Here is an 8,511-nt window from a genome sequence, read left to right as displayed (position 1 = left end):
GATCCATCGAAACATCAAGCTCTTCACCAGGTTGAAGGAAGCTAAGCGGGTTATAATTTCCAATTTTGCTCAAAACTGGTTGCTAATTATTACGATGTGGGTGTGTTTAAACAGTAAATGAACATTTTGTATCTGTAACATGAGACCTCATTGAAAAAGACAGCAAAAACCATGTAATTAAAAAAATTAAGTACCAAATATTTCGACAAGTAACTTTTGTTTGCATTCAATGTGGATATGGTTAAATCTATTGTAACCAGCCCGCTTCTTCCCTGTCACACTAGACTGTAATGTAATTTCTCCCCTTGCTCTTGGGAAGGAAACGGACTAGATAATTAAAAGACTGACTTGTATATTTTATGATGATTTATGTGTTGTTCCAAAAATATTCATGCTCCTCCAATAGGAGATTTTTTCGGTTTGAACCCGCCTTCCTCCCCCCACAAATCCTACGTTAGCTTAAAACTTTCATATCTGGGTTTTGAGAACCCCCTCTTCATCACAATTTACAATGATCTTCCATGGGTAAGGAGGGGGGGAGGGGAGGGTGTGATAAGGGTATCTTCTGGAAACAAGCAAAGAGATGTACAGCTTAAATACCGAGTTAACAAATGTTTGAATGTTTCATTCATTGTTCAATAAATATTGATTGTTATACATGTAATAAAACACATTCAAACTTTTCATTTTTTATACTCCTGAAGTTTACCAATGAATGAAAAAATATACATCAAAATATTTGGCTTTGTAAAGTCAATGTTACAACAGAGTATCAGTAATAATTTTTCAAGGGATTATGCAAGTTGTATAAATACATAATTATAGAGTATTTTTGTATCTAAACCTTTAATGCTTATTCGCAGAGCTCTGTCTTTGTTTATGCACGTATACATCTGTCCTAAATGACTAACTGATGAAAAAATGTAGGCTTGTGACATACAAGATTGTAGATTTTGTGTGATCTTCCACCAGAGACTGTACACTGTGCCAAGGTGTACTGTTTTGTATTTGATAAAACTCTTCAACACCCTTAGTGATATGTTGGCCATAAAAAGAATTATATTGTGGAAGGATGAAGTATGTTAGTTCATCATGCCATCAACATGTACTCCTTGTTGGGAATATAACAGATTAGATGCATGGTTTACAATGTAGTTGTACCACCTATAGGTGGGATACATCAACTTGTGAAGCTGTGACAATTCAGTTATTATTGACAGCTACTGTGGTAGGTTGGTGAAATACACTGTATCAAACAGCCTTGTCAAAGTAGACTTTGTAACAATATTAGGTAGCAAAGAACAGCTGGTCTTGTGGACTGGAATATCTATCAGATGTGCATGGTATTTGATACCCTTAGTTATCCATCTGCCATGGTGAATACAGTTCCGTTTTGCATGAATCCACATACCAGAATTAATCAATGACACCAAGAGGGGTACATGCGCTGTAGATATATCATTTAGATTAAAAAAAAATAAACCCTGAAAATTATAGAAAAAAGATATCCACTTCAAAATAACTGAATAATATTTAAAAATTTACTCTTAACATTGCATCGAGAAGGCTGTCTGCCACGGAGGGGCATAATGAAATTAAAAAATTACTTACTTCAAGGGGATCTCCATTAAATAGAAGGGGGGATGTTGAAATTCCCGGGAAGAAATGTGCTCATTACGCGGAAAATGATAGTCCTGAAAGGAATTTTGAAGACATTATTAATTTGTACAGACTCATAACTATGATTAGTCAAAATGAATTTCTGAAGGCTATTTTTTCTTTGTTGACATCATTAGCACAGTCAAAAAATCTAAGTATTAAGTAAGTAAGTTTAAATAATTTTTCATTAAACTGCTGGTCAGAGCTAGTGTAGCAATTAGCAAGTATTAGTAAGTTTAAATAATTTTTTTATCAAACTGCTGGTTAGACAGCCAGTGTAACAATTAGCCTCATAAAGAGATATCACAAAATAATAATTATGGTCTTCAGTGCGCTTCCAGAAACTGTAAAATTTTAGAATGTTGCTGGCAATAAAAGTCTATGTATGGACTTGAAATTTTTATTAGACTAAGTACTTTATCAAGGTTACCAATAGTAACATTGACGGTTAAGAATATATGAAGGTCATATATTTGAACTGCGGATAAAGACATGAATGAAAGTGATCTTCGCAGTGATGTGCACTACTTAGGCAGTAGTGAAAATAAGGCCTGAAAAAAATTCAGGCCTGTACGGGATTTGAACCCATGACCTCTGCGATACCGGTATCGGTATCGCAGAGGTCATGGGTTCAAATCCCGTACAGGCCTGAATAGTAACATTCTTCACAAAGCTGTGAAGGACATCTAAATTGGCTTATGATCACTGTAGTATGACTCAAGTGTACCAGCCGATTTTACAAGATGTGATATATTTGTATAAATGTGATCTATCAGAGTATGGTAGTCTGTAGTATACTGGTTAATCAACTATGTATATCCTCTTTCTTCGATTAAATATTTTGAAAGATCTTTTCGTTCTGTAGTCTGTTCTGTAGACATCGTTCACACTAGTGTTTTATAACTAAGTTAATCAGTGACATCGGACACTGCGTTTTGTTCGACATATTCTTGTTTAACCGGTTTGATCACTGCGTTTTTTTTGTAATAATATCCTGATTTCTTTTTAAGAGTTTCAATGTTTTTCGATTGAGCGAGTTGATGTATGAGTGATTCCTACAAAATAAACACGTTTAACGGAGTTTCCAAAACGATTATTATATGGAACCCAACGTGGGGCCCTGAGCTCCTCGACGAATACGACAATCATGACGACTGAAGAAAAAAAAGAAAGATTAACACGATTGCGAGCGATCCGTGGAGCACAACGTGCTATTGTTACCAAAAACATGAGTAAGGTAACCGACATTGTAGAAGATGAAGCATTTACGTTTTCATCTAGCGAACAAGTTCATAAATTGGAGGTCATAAGTCGATTGCTGGAAGCAAAATTGAAGACTATCGAAGACGTTGACCATGAAGTTTTATCACTGTGTAACGTCGACGAAATTCCACAGGAGATCGAAGGATCTGAGAGGCATGTGGAGAAAGTTATCACATGCCAGAAGGAAATAAGCGATGTTTCTCAACCGGCTGCTGGAGTTACGCAAGAACCTCCTAACCCACTTGCGGGATTAATTCAAGCGCTACCAGGAGGCGTGTCGCCGTCGGTTCCAAGTCAAATCAAGGCAAAACAAGCGAAACTTGTTCTCCCTAAATTTCGCGGTGATGTCACGACCTGGATGGGATTTTGGGACTCGTACAAGTCTGCAATGCATGACAACGTAAGTCTCTCGAAAATCGATAAAATTCAACTATTTGAGATCGCTATTGGAAGGTGCCGCCAGCCGAGCTATTCCAGGTCTTGCTTTATCAAGCGACAGCTATGGACAACTATTTCCGCCGTGGAAATACTCGAACAACGATTTGGCAAAATACAACAGATCATCTCCGCATACATGGAAGAAATTTTAAAATTACAACCGTGCCTAACGGATCGTCCATCGTGTCTTCGATTTCTCTACGATAAATTAAGCGTACATGTGGGAGGACTTTCCTCTCTGGGAGTGTCGTCCCAGGAATATGGCAATCTGTTAATTCCAATCATAATGTCTAAACTTCCCAACGAAATACGGCTGGAGATTGCACTAAAATCGACCAATGAGGTATGGAAAATCGATGAGTTGCTAGACACAATCAAAGGAGAAGTCGAAGTGCGTGAAGCCAGTGAGGCTGTCAAAACACAGGAAGTCCCGTTACGAAAACCGCCAAACCCGGGTTCGAATTCTTCACAATCGATTCCCATAGCGAATAAACTACGGCGGAAAGCAAAGAATTTCAGTTTCGATGTGTTTACTGCAATGGAGAACATTATTCAGCCTCCTCTACGGATACGGATGTTCAACAAACGAAAGAACGAGGAGACATTCTTCAAAGGAATGATCAATGTTTTATTTGCCTCAAAACTGGCCATGATGCGAAGAATTGTTTCAAAACAAAGAGATGCCGACACTGTGATGAAAAGCATCACCAATCGATTTGCACAAGAATAGATAAGCCCACAGAAGAACAAAGAAGGCCAAACGGAAACGGCATCCCGAGAGGAAAGCCGAACGAGTACGTGACTGTTAGTACGACCACAACTGCGAAGTCTACTACCAAGGCAATTGTACTTCTAAAAACAGCAAGTTGCATGGCAGTCAACGGATCAAATTCAATTGCTGTACGTGTGCTTTTCGACAATGGAAGTCAACGATCGTATGTCTCATCGAGTGATCTGCACATCAACACTTTCGGAGACACGAGTTACCGGAAACGGAAATGCAATGTCGTAAAACTGTGTTTACAAAAACCCGAAATCTTGAGGAAGTAGAATTGTATGCAGTGAACTTCCCGGTAATCTGTTCGCCTCTGCCAAGCAGAGTCAATATAGCTGACTATGTCCATTTAGAAGGCCTGGAATTGGCAGACAACTTCGACAGCACCTAATTAATTGATGTCGTGATTGGATCTGCAGTCTACAGCAAATTTGGATGGTGGTTGTCCGGACCAATACACAATCAATCATCCAACAGTGTTGTATCCCCCAACTTGATTATTTCCGGTAGATGTAAATCGATGTTTGGGGAGCAAGGTGACTAATTAGTGGAGAGCTTGAAGAAATTCTGGGCGTCGGAGAATGTTGGAATAACTACACAGGATCAATCACTACATGCAGATATGAAAGCCAGAAATTCACTTCAATGGTCACAACTACGAGATGGGATTACCATGGAAAGAGGATTTGCAACCTTCCATGAATAGTTACCGATTGAGCGAAACCCGACTGCGATCACTGCATTTCAGGTTGAAAAAGGATCCAGATTTATTGAGGGACTATGACAAAATTATCCGAGAACAAGAGCATACCGGAATCGTTGAGAGATTATAAGTCTCGTGCGAACCATACCTAAGTTTCTGTTAAGTGAATATTGCAAAAGTAGTTCATGTGCATTTGCAAATTTTCAACACACTTGCATAATACGCTGTCTAGCTAAGTCGTGTTATATTGAACATAAAAGCTATTGTTTAATCTCTCTTTCTCTCTTTTGCAAAAATATGTGAGCTGAAAATCCATGCGAGAGCAACGCCACTTGTCAAAGCAAATCTGCAGACAAACCTTATCACTGTCTGTGTTCTGCTGGATGTAAAGGTTCGAGATGCCAAACAGCTAAACAAAAATCATCTCAAGTTATCCTCAATTCAATTTTTAAGAATTATGCAAGTTGTACACTAACTGCATGAACACGTGTCATTTACATCGTTATTTCTAAGGAACAAAAAGCGAAAAAAAAAAGAGAGTGAATGAAGGGGATGGTGTTTTCTTAAATCTGAAACTGGCGTCTAAGATTTGAAAAGTAACTCAGATTGTGAATAAGTAGATTACAAACTAGAATGAACCTACCAACGGATACATTTGATGCAGCATTAACCAGATTAAAAAGCGGAAGCAAATGATTACTTGCAGTTCACCTAACCAACTAATTCGTTGTCTTCGGACATCGATGAGTGTGCCAAAGGTATTCACAATTTCAGTCCCCATGCCTTTTGAAACGATACCAAGGGGTCTTAAAACTGCGCACGCAAGCCCGGAAAACCTGGGAATGGCCGAGAGTGCAAAGATACGTGCAAGTGTTATCTTTTGTAACATTAAGCTGAGAGAGGCTCCTATGAAAGAAATTTCTCATGAAAATGTCAACGCACTATAGTACTATAATGTGCAAAGCAAAGAACATAACAAACAGCGCGCGAATTCACAAATAGATGAAATCAGACAACTCTAATGATGAGAGAGAAGAGTAATTCGATAGTTAATACCAATTCAATTCGGAGATAAAAAAGAGCACAATGGTTTAGTAGTTATAATGTTGAAAGAATCCGTCAGAAATGAAAATTATGACGGCGATGACGATGATAATGACTACGCCATTTACGGTGATGGAGATATTGAAAGTGTTTATAGTTTCTTTTGTCAAAGAAATTGCATTCAAAATCCTTGTAAGAACAACGCTACTTGTCAAAGCAGATTTACTGAAAAGGGTTATCGGTTTCTGTGACCTGTTGCATTTAAAAATTCACATTGTTAAACAGGTGGACAAGGCTTCTGTGTTTTCTTAAGAGCTTCCTATCAACACCTATGATGAAAGAATCGTATCTTTTTAAATGATCATTCAACTTTTTGATCTCCAGAACAAGTTCGATTGTTTCACATCTTCACCAATGACAACAACACCTTAAGAGAATTGCTTCGATTTACAACTGACTAGAAAATCATGCACGACTGTTCATCCGCAAGCAAACACACATTTAATTGTAGCTCCAATACTTTACTTAAAACTAAGTAAATAAATCATTAAATAAATAAACAAAATATAACTTCTTCATGGCCCAATACTTTCGTGACCAATTGAGTGGCCGTAACGTACTCGATGCAGAGGAAATAGACAAGTGGCGGGTAGGTAAAACTACCTTCTCTAATTTGTGACAACTGTGATCGTTGCTGCTGTTTGATTCCATTAATTTCATTTTTCTTACAGAGGACTTTAAGGTGGTAAAATAAAAAATCAAGGATATTTTCAGTTTCTGCATGTCTTTTTGTTTGCTTGTTTGTTCCCGGCGTTTGTTTGTTTGTTTTTTTTTTCCTTTCCTTTTCCTTTTTTTTTCTTTTTTTTTTTTTTTTTTGATTTGTTTCGTTTGCCTGAAAACAGTGTTCGTAAACCAAATAGGCAGGATGAACCATCAACGTCACTTAATTGTAAAGTTATGAGAGCCGCCTTTAAAAACTTTCTCCAGGCTTTAGAACAAAGACTGGATTAAAATTTTGTAAGAGATAGATTGTTACTAACCTCAACGACCTTTACGGAATTCTAGCAGAGTGAAGGCCGCTAAGAGTTAATCAACAAGTATAGGAGCTCCGCTTTAAGGTGAGGCTAAATATTTGTATCAACTTTTATCGAGTTTTGAGGTTACGAGAAAATGGAAATATTATTCGATTTAATGAGACTAGTTCCAAAGACTTCCTTTTCATTTAGGGGATTGAAGCATACATACACACTGCTGATCAGAGTAAAATGAAATACCCCGAGATAATTGTCTATGATAAGTACAACAGAAATTCCAATTACATAGAGTCAGTCTTATAATGTAGTAATTCGAGCGGACTAAAATTTAACAGAAGTTTCACTTTCTAACTGAAAAGAAACTTAATTAGTGATTGCCTTTGCATTCCCATGAGTAAATCTCTCAAACCACATTCATTTTTTGCGTGTTTGGCCATTACCATAACGTACTACGTTGGCTTACCGTTGATAAAAATGAAAATTCTTCTAACGGACTTGCTTACAAAAGGTTGGGTTTTTTATTTTATTTCTAATACTCCTGTTGGCAAACATGATAGATTTGGTAGTTACTTAAACGATGAATGACCTAAAACGACCTAAAATGACCTTAAATGACCTGAGGTGACCTTGGGTGATTTCCAAAATGACCTTAAACGACCTAAAATGACCTTGGGTGATATCTAAATTGTCTTAAAACGACCTAAAATGACCTCGAGTTTGCGGCGCCGACAAAATTAGAAATTTTGCGTAGGCTCCTCTAGAGTTTTTTTTTTTTATGCCTAAAAATACCAAGTAGTTACTTTCATGGCCTGTCAAAGGAGTGTCGTGTAGTGCCACTTCGCGACACAATCCACTGTTGCTTCTTCATAGAGGAAGTCAGCATCCATCGAACAAATTTGAAACATTGTGGCAAGTCGCCCAAAAGTCCTTTTTTCTCCTAGTTTCATATTTTGTAGCCCACTATATTCTTATAATCGTGGTGTAGTATTTTTTTTATAAATTTATTGGAGTTTTCGAGAAATGACTTTTTTCGTTCGACTGCTGAAATATACACATTTTCACAGTGAATATTACCCGAGTTGTGTGACCTCATGTGACGAATGTACTAGACCTACGGTATTTCTGAGAACTTAATCCTTTGTTTTATCATCTTAACTTAATCCCCTGTTGTTATTGAAGCTGGCAAAAAAATATTTGTTTTTTGGTGAATATTTTTGTCCGACATACTTCTCCTATGTCCAAAAGTAGCATCAAAACAAAGACAGTTTTAACAATGACCAATATGACAGAATCTACTGACCTTCAAGCTTTTAAAAGACCAAAGGATGGTTATTAAGTTACTGTAAAAATTTCCTTTTGTATTTGTGTTGTTCTACCTTGGCACAAACTCAAAGTCCGCCAAAATTTACTTCATAGCGACTATGAAATATACATGGTGCGCCAACGTGTCGCTATCGTAAACCGGCATAAATCACTACAATTTGTAAAGAAGTCTAACATAAGACTCTCACCTTGTTTATTTATGATTTTATTAGCCGTTTCGATTATTATATTACGCCTGGGTATTACTTTTTGAGAGTAGCCCAGGTTTTGCG

At 37.3% G+C, this 8,511-nt stretch overlaps 1 pseudogene; it reads left to right on the top strand.

The window, feature by feature from the left end:
• The first annotated feature begins 2,806 nt into the window (after positions 1-2,806).
• LOC149042514 (uncharacterized) lies at positions 2,807-4,526 on the top strand (annotated as a pseudogene).
• The last annotated feature ends 3,985 nt before the right edge of the window (positions 4,527-8,511 follow it).

This window comes from Pocillopora damicornis, chromosome 7, assembly GCF_964200805.1.
Source record: "Pocillopora damicornis chromosome 7, jaPocDami1.2, whole genome shotgun sequence".
Taxonomy (NCBI): domain Eukaryota; kingdom Metazoa; phylum Cnidaria; class Anthozoa; order Scleractinia; family Pocilloporidae; genus Pocillopora; species Pocillopora damicornis.
The sequence above is the reverse complement of the archived record's forward strand: the minus strand, read 5'-3'. Positions and strand labels throughout refer to the sequence as shown.